At 37.4% G+C, this 12407-nt stretch overlaps 2 pseudogenes; both read left to right on the forward strand.

The window, feature by feature from the left end:
- Positions 1-4716: 4716 nt before the first annotated feature.
- Positions 4717-8665, forward strand: LOC139881698 (disease resistance protein RUN1-like; annotated as a pseudogene).
- Positions 8666-10476: 1811 nt separating this feature from the next.
- LOC139881699 (SNW/SKI-interacting protein A-like) lies at positions 10477-11778 on the forward strand (annotated as a pseudogene).
- Positions 11779-12407: the final 629 nt, after the last annotated feature.

Consider the following 12407-nt stretch of genomic DNA (forward strand, 5'->3'; position numbering starts at 1 on the left):
TAAAAGGTATCCTATGGTGAAAAACCCTCTTTTAGCTAGGGTTCTATCTTTACTTTAAGTCGAAATTCCAGTTTTAGTCTTGATGAATAAGATTTGTTAAATCGATCATCCAGATAGTTTCGAGTAGTCTATATGAAGCTATTTGTTGAGTTAATTGAGTTGATGAACTGATACTCAAAATTGGGAATTTTGTATTGGAGTTATTTCTGTTGAAAATGTTGATGCTGTTTCGTCAAATATAAGTTGTCCGCAAGGTTGAATCGAAATTCTAAGCTACTATGAGAATGACATTTTCAGTTGAAGCTCTGTTTTAATATTTTTCATAATTTTTTAGCCAAGTTTGAAGAAGAAGTCAAATTGCAGCAAATTAATTCATCAGTTAAGTTGAGTTTAGAGTAGCAATGGAGTTCGTAAACAGCAAAAATTGGAGAAGACGATGATCTGCAGTGATTTGTCTCATTTTACTGTGTTACAGTTTCACCAGGACAAGGAATGAAACCGTCAGCTTCACCCAATTTACTTGTCTCATGGTATTAGAGAGAAGCATTATTAATAGGACCGAGAACGGTGCCAACTATCAATTCTTTATCCTTACTTATCCAATAAAATAAAACCCTAGTGTACGCCTTTTGTAGTGAAATTATTTCATATGGTAGCAATATGATCATATGATCATGTTCTGCGTGAGGAGAAAGAAAAACAAAGGGAATAATTATGGGCTACACAATTTAGGACAAGCATAAGCTCATCCAAAAGCTAATGTTGGTCCAAACTGTTTCTAGCAAAGTCCAAAACATCTGGTAAACAAAATCAGTGAAGAAATCTATTTACTTTTCAACTTCACCAAAATCTATTTACTTCTAGCTAGACTTGTCGGACTTGTAGGCAGAATTGATGCACACAGATGAAGCACGGAAGACTTGTCGGACTTGTAGGCAGAATTGATGCACACAGAAGACTTGTATATCGTGTGTATCAAATTTGTAGAGTCTTCAACCTTTTATATAGAAACCTACAACCTTGGAGAATAAGACTTCTTCATAGAATAGGAAAAACAATCCCTTTTAGCATAGGAATTGAATCCTAAGAGAATCCTTGACTTCCTCTCTTTTAGGAATTAATTTAGGAATCCTTTTCACAATAATCCATGTAGAATCAAATAAGACCGATTAATAACAAGAGATTCTCAATTACTAGCTTTCCAAAGAAGACTTGTACCGCAAGAAAGAATCAAATCTTCAGTATACTGGTTTTAACGAAAATAGCCAACTCACAAACAGGCGTGAAAAACAGGTGTGAATCTAGAACCTGTGTACACTCATGGCAGTTTGACTTAACATTGTTAAAAAGACTAGACCAGACCAGACATGCTTAGGGGGTGTTCAGTAGGGGTGAGTTTTTGAAAATTTTTTGAAAATTTTCGCGTTTTTCATTTCCCAAAGAAAACTTGTTCAGTAGTGAGTTTTCGTTTTCAAATTTTCAAGAAATTCTCAAAAAACTGAGTCAAATTTGAAATTTTCAAAGTACTCAAGGGACTGGAATGAAAGAAGTGGAAAACGTCAAAAGTCATAGTGTAATAATAACAAAAAAATTGAAACTTCCGATCGATCTCCAACCTCTCTTCGACCTCAGACGACGGGGAGTCCGACCACCACCACGAAGAAGATGGCTTGCTTTACTCGTGTGCGCGTCGTCTCGTCGAAGCTTGATCGGACTTGGCTTCGTCGTCATCACTGTTGTAAGCGAAGAAGACGAAGACGCCGTCGTCGTCGACGAAGTGCTGCACCGTTCGATTTGGTGGCAAGGCTCAGTCCTCTAGGCCGACGTCTTCGATTTGGTGGTGGATTCAATTTTGATTTGGCCGCCGTGAACAGTTGAACTGCCGCCATCCCTCTGCCACTCGCCATTGACAGGGCCAACACGGCGTTGACCGACCGATTTTGAGCCGATTCAAGTTGCGATGCCCAAGGAGAAGCAGCGCAGAGACGTTGAGGAGGCCGTCCGCTTCAAGAGCCGCCATCTCCACCGTGACTGAAACCTTCGAGATGAGTCTCCTCGCCGTTCTACATGCCACCACCACCTCGACGTCAAGCACGAAGAGCCAGGAAGCAAGGAGTCCGACGAGGAAGAGGAGCGATAGAGGGTTTGTCCGGCTTGGTTAAGGCGGATCGATCGGCTAACTTCGACCAAGGGCGGCGCTGGGAGAAGCCGTGGCGGAAGGCACGGTGGCTGAGGTTGGGTTTTGGGTTGACTAAAATTAAGGATTTTGACTTGGAAAACAAAATCAAAATTGTACACTGAACACATTTTGCAAAAAATTGAAAATGACATGGAAATTGAGATTGTACAGTAATTTTAAAAAACTAAAAGAAAACGAGAATTCTCGTTACTGAACGGGCCCAAATTTGAACTTTTCAAATTACTCAAGGGACTGAATTGAAAATAAAAGGAAATGTCAGGGGTCAAAGTATAGTAAAACCAAAAAAAACACAGGTCCTCCAAAAAAACGTTGAACCCAAAACCACCCACATGTCAAAATCAAATGTCATCGTCCTCGACAACGGCGGCGGCCTCATAAAGGCCGCCCACGGCGGAGATCGCGACCCAACTACCGTCATTCCCAACTGCCTCTACCGACCACTCTCTTCGAAGAAATTCATCCACCCTTCTCCGACCACCACCGAAGACCTCACCTCCGCCGCCATCCGCCGTCCGATCGATCGAGGGTATTTGATTAACCCTGAGCTTCAACGCGACATATGGGCCCACCTCTTTTCCAACCTCCTCAACGTCAGGAATGTCGGCCTCTCGTCTTCTTCCTTACTGCTAACTGAACCACTCTTCACTGTCCCTTCCGTCCAACGCGCCACCGACGAGCTCGTGTTTGAAGACTTCAATTTCAAGTCTCTCTTTGTGGCTGGTTCTCCGTCATTGGTGGGTTTATTGGCGGAGGCGGTTTAGAGGTGGACGTGGTGGTGATTTTGACTTTTGAAAATTAGGGATTTTGACTTGGAGAAAAAAATAAAAATTGTATGCTGAACAAATTTTGCAAAAAATGAAAATGACATGAAAATTGAGATTGTACAGTAATTTTTTAAAAAACGAAAAGAAAATGAGAAGTTTTCCTACTAAACAGGGCCTAAGCTTTTTGACCGACCATTTGCAAGTTAACAAGCTGGTAAATTATTGCATTAAAAAAGTTATAAGGAGAATCCGAGAAGATAAGTTGATGTTTTGGGAGGATGAGAATGTAATTATCTCTGAATAAATACTTACTAAAAGCTTAATAGCTTTTCTGATGGCTCCGACAGTTTACAAGCTGCATCATCGACAAAATCTTTTTGGTGGGGACAAAATCTCTGTCATAATTTGCACATAAATTTGCACATGGTCGTGCCCGAAAAATTAATGCTGTATGTTGAATTTAAGAGCCACTTTCTTTTAAAGTCTCTTTCTAGGAATTTTCTTTGATTACGTGAGCAATGGTTTTCTTTGTGACATCATCATTATGTATAATGGTTTCTACTTTCCTTCCCCTTGAGTAAGGTTCCAATCTTACAAATCATCATATCTTTTCATTTTTTTTAAAAAACATGCAGATTTAATAGATAAAAATTAAAATTAAAAATTTTAATCGAATAATCAACATAATTTTGAAGAAGACTCTCAATCTCTTAATATAAAAATCCTATTTTTATATATTTTTATTGATATTGGAGTTATATTATTTCTTTTGATATATCTAGACAATAATAATGACTAGATTCATCAATTTTTCAATGAGTTTAAAAGGTAAAACGTCATCTATTTAAATACGAAGAGAGTAATTTTCTAGTCATTTTTGGTTAAAAAATAAATATTTTTGTGCAGAATGGTCGAGTTACGGTTTAACTCTTCTCTTTTATAGTAAACTTTCGGTAGGACATGGACATAGTTGTCATTTTTCAAGTTGGAGTAATGGAGTTGGCGTGGTGAGGATAAAGGAGTCAGGAAAATGATACAGTATGTCACTTGAGTGCTGATAAATGACTTTGAATGGAAGGTAGCGAGAGAGATAATAATGGAATTTATTTGAAACCGAAAATGAAAATCGTACATATGGTCTATATTGGACTTCGAAAAAACATTATATTGGAGTTATATTATTTCTTTTTATAATCTCTCACATATAATTTTTTAATAATAAGTTTAAGGTTAAAAAGAACATTGTTTTAAACTACAAGTAATTTTGAAAGTTTATTTTATCCCCAACCTATAAATCATCCTTAAGTTATGTATATTTTCTAATTTTTTATATATTAAAAAATTTATTTCGATTCGGACTCACTATTATTTTTCCCTTTGTCAATGTCTAACATGATATCACTATTTTAATGAATAATTATTTTTATTTCGAATGCAAAACCTAAAAATATTATAAATAGACAATAGATTAAAGGATTTTTAATTTTCCTATAAAAAAATAGTCTCCTTTAATTGGTAAAAAAAAATCTCCTTCAGGTCCTCTCTTTTCTCTTTCTTGAAAGTTCCAATTTCCATATTTCTCCAAATTCGAAGCCTTTTCAATTGTCATATATCTTGCTTTTGCATTTCAAGTACGAGTTGTTTTATTTAGTGATCATGATTTTACTTATATTAAAAATCATTCCACTCCATCGCTAGTGCTTTTGAGATGAATAAACATGAATTTTTGACATGTCTCTTTTGCAGTGATCAATGGCCGCCACGGCAAGGGACGATATATCATCATCTCGATGTGCTTACCATGTTTTCTTGAGTTTTCGAGGTGCAGATACGCGTACGAACTTCACCGACCATCTTTACCATGCTTTGAAACGTGAAGGAGTTCATACTTATAGAGACGATGAAGAAATTGGTAAAGGGGAACCTATAAAGGGTGAACTTGAAAAGCAATCAAACAATCAAAAGTTTTCATCATAGTTATATCGGAAAATTACGCATCTTCCAGTTGGTGTCTTGACGAGCTTGTCATGATCTTGGAAAAGAAGAGAGCAACTAAAAATACTGTTTTACCAGTTTTCTACCGTGTCGATCCGGCTGATATTAGGTGGCAGCGGGGTACTTTTGAGAGAGTATTTGCTAAGCATGAGAAGAGATTGGAGAATGAGAAAGACAAGATTGAAAAGTGGAGGTCTGCTCTTAAGGAAGTTGCAGATCTTTCAGGATGGATTCAAAGAATAGGTGATAAATTCCTTATACAAACTCTACATGTCATTTTAAAAGCATAATTTTATTCATTTAGTTGAAATCTTAAGTTTGATTTGTAGGCATGAGGCTGACTTTATTCACGACATAGTGAAAGAGGTACAAAAGAAGTTAGAAAGGCCGATATTGAATGTTCCAACCTACATTGTCGGAAGATATTCAATAACAAAACACATTAACTCATGGTTAAATGATGGGTCAAAACAAGCTGGAATTGCGATAATATATGGGATTGGTGGAATCGGGAAGACGACTATTGCCAAGAATGTGTACAATCAGAATGTGGAGAGATTTGATGGTGGTAGCTTTCTGGCAGATATTAGAGATGCAGCAAAGGAGACAAGTAGTTTGATTCGTATTCAAAAACAACTCCTTTCGGATATCATAAAGAGACCAGTTAAAGTACATAGTTTAGACGGAGGAATACAGAAGATAAGAGATCATGTCGTACATTGTAAAAAACTCCTTATTATTCTTGATGATGTTGATGAACAAGAGCAGTTAGAGAAAATATTTGGAAGCCAACCACAGCTTTGCCCGGGCAGCAAGATTATCATCACAACTAGACATAAAAATCTAATGACTCTGAGGTCTCATGAAGTCTCCGAATTTGCAGTCCAAGAATTAGACGTAGAAGAATCAATTAAACTATTTAGTTGGCATGCCTTTGGGAAAGACCAACCTACTGAGGATTTATTAGAGAGCTCAAAACGCATCGTCTACCATTGTGGAGGGCTTCCATTAGCTCTTAAAGTTTTGGGGACTTCCTTTTCTAAAAAAACAAGCATAGGTGTATGGGAGAATATGTTACAAAAATTAAAAGCAATTCCAGATAGGAAAATTCTGGATGTTCTCCGACTAAGCTATGATTCTCTATCAGATGATGATGTCCAAAGTATATTCCTGGACATTGCGTGTTTTTTTGTTGACGAGAAGTACAATGACAACATGGTTGAGATTCTCGATGGTTGTGGTCACTACTCAAAAATAGGAATTGAAAATTTAGTTGAAAGGTGTCTGTTGAATATTCAAGGAGGTCGCTTCTCTATGCATAACCTAATAAGAGATATGGGGAGAGAAATTGTTCGTCAGGAATCACTCCATGACCTTGGAAAACGTAGCAGGATATGGAATCATAATGAAGCATATGCTTTACTGAAAGAAAGAAGTGTAAGAACTACAACTCATTCCACATGTGATGAACTTCGTCGCAAAAGAATATCTAACTGTATATCATTCTTGTTTTGCAGGGCACTAAAAGAGTGATTGGTATCACTCTTGACTTTTCATGGTTGAAGGCAGACCAATCTGGAGAAGTAATTGTGAGTATTTATCAATTGTGTTGAATGTCAGATTTGGAAGTGAGTGATGAATATTAACATTGAACGATTCCTTTATGAAAATATGGAAGCATCCGCTTGGAAAACGTAGAAGAATATGGAATGATATGGAAGAATCTGCTTTCCTGAAAGAAAGAACTGTAAGAACTACTACTCATTGCATATGTGATGAACTTCTTCGAAGAAGATATCTAATTGTATATTCTTGTTTTTCAGAGCACTAAAAGAGTGAAAGGTATCAGTACTCTAGTCTTTTCTTCATTGAAGGCAGATAAATCTGGAGAAGTAACTGTAAGTATGAATGAATTTTTGTTGAATGTCGTATTTAGAAGCGAGTGATGAATATTAACATTTAACGATTCCTTTATGTAAATAGAGAAATGTAGACGCTGATACATTCACAGGGCTTCAAAACGTGAAGCTACTTAAGCTGAATTATGGCAACCTTATTGGGAATCACAAAAACTTACCCAAGAATCTGATATGGCTTTGTGGCATGGATTTCCAATGAAATGCATACCCGCAGATTTTTGTTTGGAGAAGGTGGTTTCTCTTGATGTATCTTATAGCAAAGTTGAACGTCTTTGGGAAGGAGACATGGTATATTAGTACTTTAATTTAATTTCTTATAGTATCTTGTGTCACAATAGGTAATGATTAACTTTTGTCTTTGAGCAGAGGCTTCCAGCTTTGAAGTTTCTTTACGCAAGCCATTGCCATCAACTCGTTACGATCCCAAACTTTTCCGGTACGCCTTGTCTTAAGAGTTTGATAATGGAAGATTGTACAAAATTAGTTACGCTTGATGCCTTCGTTGGAAGTTTAGAAAGGCTAGAGATTTTAAATCTCAAATGGTGCAAAACCTGAAGAAGCTTCCATGGAATATCAATGTGTTAACATCTCTTCAAGAACTTCACTTATCGGGTTGTTCATCTCTTGTTGAGTTACCTGAGGCTTTGGAGAAAATGGATTGGTTAAAAGAGATAGATCTAAGTGGATTCGGCTCAAATCAATTTTCCTCTAGTGATAGAAACTCAGAGGGAGTACTCAGTTTATCGCTTATTCGATCTACTTATTCAAATATCAGATCTTGGTGGTCACCTAGAAAAAATCCTCTTGATTTATTCCCTTCTTCTCTTACTAAGTTGAGACTTCAAAACTGCAATTTATCTGATGATGATATTTCTTTGGGTCTTTTTAGCCTCGGTAGTTTAAAACGCTTGGATTTATCTGGTAATCTATTCTACGGTATTCCTGCTGATATAAGTAACCTTACCCAGCTCGAGAAACTTGTTTTAGATAAGTGCACAAGGCTCAAAGATATTCAGAAGCTTCCAAGTCTTTTGAGAAGACTTCATTTGAAAGATTGTATATCTGTGGAAAAAATCCCAATTTCATAAAGCTGTATCAAGCTGTATCAAGCTATATGTTTGTCAACACAGTTTCATTGGTGGAGATTGAAGGCAGGTTTAAGTTAGACACAATAGGACATGTAGATTCACACATTATAGAAAGTTTGGGACTGTACAGATCAGAATGTTTGGAACGCATCAAGGTCAATCTAACAAATTATTACGGTGAAACATATATACACAACACTCCACTCAAGGTAATCTTAATTTTCTTGGTGAATTAATTAAACAACTGTATTTTTATTTTTTTGATGTAAACATTTGTATTTATTTATTTCATTTAATTGTTTGCATAAATATTATTTGCAGGTAATGTATGAATTTAACATATGTAGCATTTTCCTCCCAGTAAGTAAGGTTCCGAACTGTTACAACATCCATGAGGGGGATTCCATGTCATTTGTGGTGCCATCAAAACCTGGTTGCAAGATACGTGCCTTGAATATCTGTTTTCTATATATATCAGATAATTTCAACCGCATTAGAATAAGCAATCAGACGAAGAGAATAAGTTGGCATTATCAGCCTTTGTATAAGGGCTTTAATGAAGATGAGAATGTTTCTACATTATGGTTAAGTTACTGGAACATTGGGGATAAACATATTGATGCCGGAGACGAAATCAAAATACGTCATTCGGACCAACAATCTCAAATTAAGCGGGTGGAAGTTGGTATGGGAAACTGATCAAGATAGAAATCCCCAACTAAACATCACTTGGCCTTGGCCTCTATCTATGGATTTCCGTACTGAGTGGCCATATTACTGTTTTTAATTCGGATCAGAATGTTTTTAAATTTTTGGTCTAATTACTATGTTCTTCCTTTATATGTTCTTCCTATACATGGGAAAAACGATTCATATCCATCGGCCATTGCCAAATCTGAGGTGGGGATTTAAAAATTTAAATCAAGTTCACTACACTCCTCGCCGGAGAGCCGATTCTTGGCAACATTGAATATCTGCAACTGAGTCAAGTTACTGATTTCCGCCGGTAACTCGCCGGAGAACGAATTGTACTTTAAAAAAACAACTCGAACAAGATTGCAACTGAACAGAGATGCCGGAATCGTTCGTACAAGAAACCCCACGCCAGTCACATGGAGGAAGCCCCAAATGGGTTGTGAAGACTGAGCTTGAATGAATCTAAAGCGTCGATCTCGTCGGAGTTCCGTTGAGCTTGTGACGATGACCACCAAAACGCTGCGTTTAACACCAGAATAGAAGAAAATAATATCAAAACGTTTGGATTACTCATTTGAATCATTTGTATTCGTTTATTGTTTAGAGCGCATTCCGGCTTGTTCGGATATTTCAAAAATATTTTCTATTATTTTAGGGTGTTTGGGGCAAAACGAACATGTTAATACGGACATCATCTTTTTCCTTACTACATAAAAGTTCAAACCCGTTAGAATCAGAAATATGCAGAATCAGCTTTTTCCGATCTCGGAGTTTTCGCACTTTCGATCCAGCGGCTGCCCACACAAATCATGTTATTCGCAAAAGAAGACGGATTGCCGAATCTAGAACTGAGTGTTTTCGGTATCTCGCCTTGTAGACTATTCCCCGAGACATTGAAATAAACCAAGCCAGAGAGAAATGTAATGTTTGGAGAGATCCAACAATGCTAAATTTGACAACTTAGATAATGAATCCGGAATCTCCCCTGTTAAGTTGGCTGCCACAGAGTAAATAGATTTGAAATTATGCAATCATGAGTTACGAATTGAAACTATACCTAGCTTATTAACCATCATTACCTTGACAAACAGAGAAAAGATCTTTAAAATGATTCCAGTTCCTAAGAGTTTCTTCTGTTAGTTTCTCGACGCCAGTTCCTCTCTGCCAAAGACACAAACCATTAGTATAGTAAACCTCTAAATCATTACAAACTTGGCCAAATGAGATTTACCTCCGGATCATCTAGAGTCTTCATGGAGAGATATCAGCACCAAGGAGATCTCTGACTGATTCATTGTATATCTCCATAGCAGAGACTTCAAGATGAATTCCCTCTCCTTGTGCTGCACAAAACATGATTCGTTGGGCAGTTGAGTCACTAATGTTATGCAAAGGAGCAGAAATGGAAAAGCCGAAAACTAAGACATTTTAGGCTCCTTTACCTTCTGTATGTAGTCAAATATGTCTGCTACAGCGTATTCCGTGATTCCACTCATTGTGTATGTCTTTCCACTACTCGTTTGCCCATATGCAAATACACTACCTGAAAAACAGTAGTTAACATTATAGACATAGTCTGAAGTGCGAAGGTAAATTCCAGAAACAAGGTCAATCGCACAAGAGAGAAATAAAATAGGATGTACTCACAATTTATATCACTGACAACGAAAGTGAGACTTCTTTAGCTGCTTCGTCATAAACTTGTCTTGTTGGGCAATCACTCTTAAAAACTCTATCATTAAACCCAGTAGCAGAGGAAAGGAGGTAAGCATAATTGGCAAACATCGAAGACATACCAACTTCATACTTTCCCAATGAACCCAGTAGCAGAGGAAAAAACATTTCAGGTTATCATTAAACCGAAAGAGGTTATCTATTATATGTACCAATGCAGCCAACAAAACAAATATGCAGCAGAAGTTTACATCAAAATGAGATAGTTGCTAATAAAGAGATGAGGAAGAATTTCAAACTTTGAGTTTCTAAACCAGACAAAGTTTCGAAACTGAAAGTTTATTCCTATATATGACGGTGGTATCATTGATACATTCCCAATCGACCACGTCATGTCTTGAGCTTTCCTTTTCATTCAAAGGCCTCAATCGAACAGACACGAAAATTTGAGTATCTCAAATTCGAAGAATACGATTCCTCTGGATAAACGTCTTGAGTATCTCGTTCAGATTAACGATAATTTCGCGAAACTGTCGGAGGCGATTTACGTAGCAGAGCACAAGGCCAGGGAAGCTCTTTCGATGAGATCGAAGGTTGAGAAGGAGATGATGATGAAGGAGAAAGAGAGGAAGGAGTTGGAGTTAAAACGGCTGGCTGCAAAAGCACGGTCGGCTGGTACCGTAGCTCCGGTTCATTCCGAGAGAGGTGAAATTGAAATGGATGATGCTGAGATTCGAGTTTATGAAGAGTCAGGAAGAGAGATAGAAATATGCCTAAGGAGAGCAGGGAGGAAAGAGAAGGCATGATACGCCGAGAGAAAATTCGTCAAGAGAGGCGTAAAGATAGAAAAAAAGAGAGAAGGCTGGAGGGTAAAGATGCTGCAATTGGAAAGAAACGTAAAATTACGAGAGATAGGGATCGTGACATTTCTGAGAAGGTGGCTCTCGGCATGGCTTCTGCAAATTCTGGAAGAGGAGGTGAGGTTATGTACGACCAGAGGCTATTCAACCAAGATAAAGGGATGGACACTGGTTTTGCCAATGATGATCAGTATAATGTGTATGATAAAGGCTTGTTTACTGCTCAGCCGACACTCTCGACTCTTTACCAGCCTAAGAAGGATCTTGATTCTGATATTTATGGCGGTGAAGATCAGCAGTTCAATAATACATTGAAAACGGATCGTTTCAAACCCGATAAACAATTTGCGGGAACTTCCGAGAGGGCTGCTCCGAGAGACAAGCCCGTGGAATTTGAAAAGGATGCAGAAGAAGCTGACCCATTTGGTTTGGATCAGTTCTTGACAGAAGTGAGGAGTGGTAAAAAGGCTAGTAGGTAAAGGAGGAACAATGAGAGCAAGTGGCGGTTCGTCGATGCGAGGAGGTGATTATGGAGGAGGCTCGGGGAGGACTCGTGTTAACGTTGAAAGAGCGGGACGATAATCATATGAATACTTCACTTTTATATTAAATTATATGCTACCAGCAACTACGAAGTATACAACTACATTTGAACACTGTTTTTCAGACTCCATTTGAACGCTATAATTGATGTAATTTTTCTAATTAATAATTATATGGATGTATAATTCCAAATTAACCTTAATATATCTTCTAATTCTAAACAGTTCCTAAACTAGAGCCAACAATTCTATAATCATAACACTCAAATTCCAATTTATTTATCTGAAGCACCAGCAAACTCTCTCTCGTGAACTCGTGTCAAAAAAACTTCAGAAAATATTGTCAGCTGATAGTTTCAAGTTCCAGAATTCCTAGACAAGATTTTACAATCAAAAATATTGTCAACAAATTTTACAGATGGAGCAGTTCAAGACGTACGATGCGATATATATAATGCTTCCACACTAAAAATTCAATTACAACTTTGAAGACAAATAGCAACTTGCACAATTAGATGGCACGCGAAATTAAACACATGAAAATGACACTGCAAAGCTAACAAGACAAGAGTTATCCAGTAATAATGAAATACGCAACCAGGAACTAGCTATACTATTACCTCCGATGAGTAACATTTAACGTAGAGGAGAATACTTCTGATGAGTACC

Source organism: Rutidosis leptorrhynchoides, unplaced genomic scaffold, assembly GCF_046630445.1.
Source record: "Rutidosis leptorrhynchoides isolate AG116_Rl617_1_P2 unplaced genomic scaffold, CSIRO_AGI_Rlap_v1 contig183, whole genome shotgun sequence".
Lineage (NCBI taxonomy): Eukaryota > Viridiplantae > Streptophyta > Magnoliopsida > Asterales > Asteraceae > Rutidosis > Rutidosis leptorrhynchoides.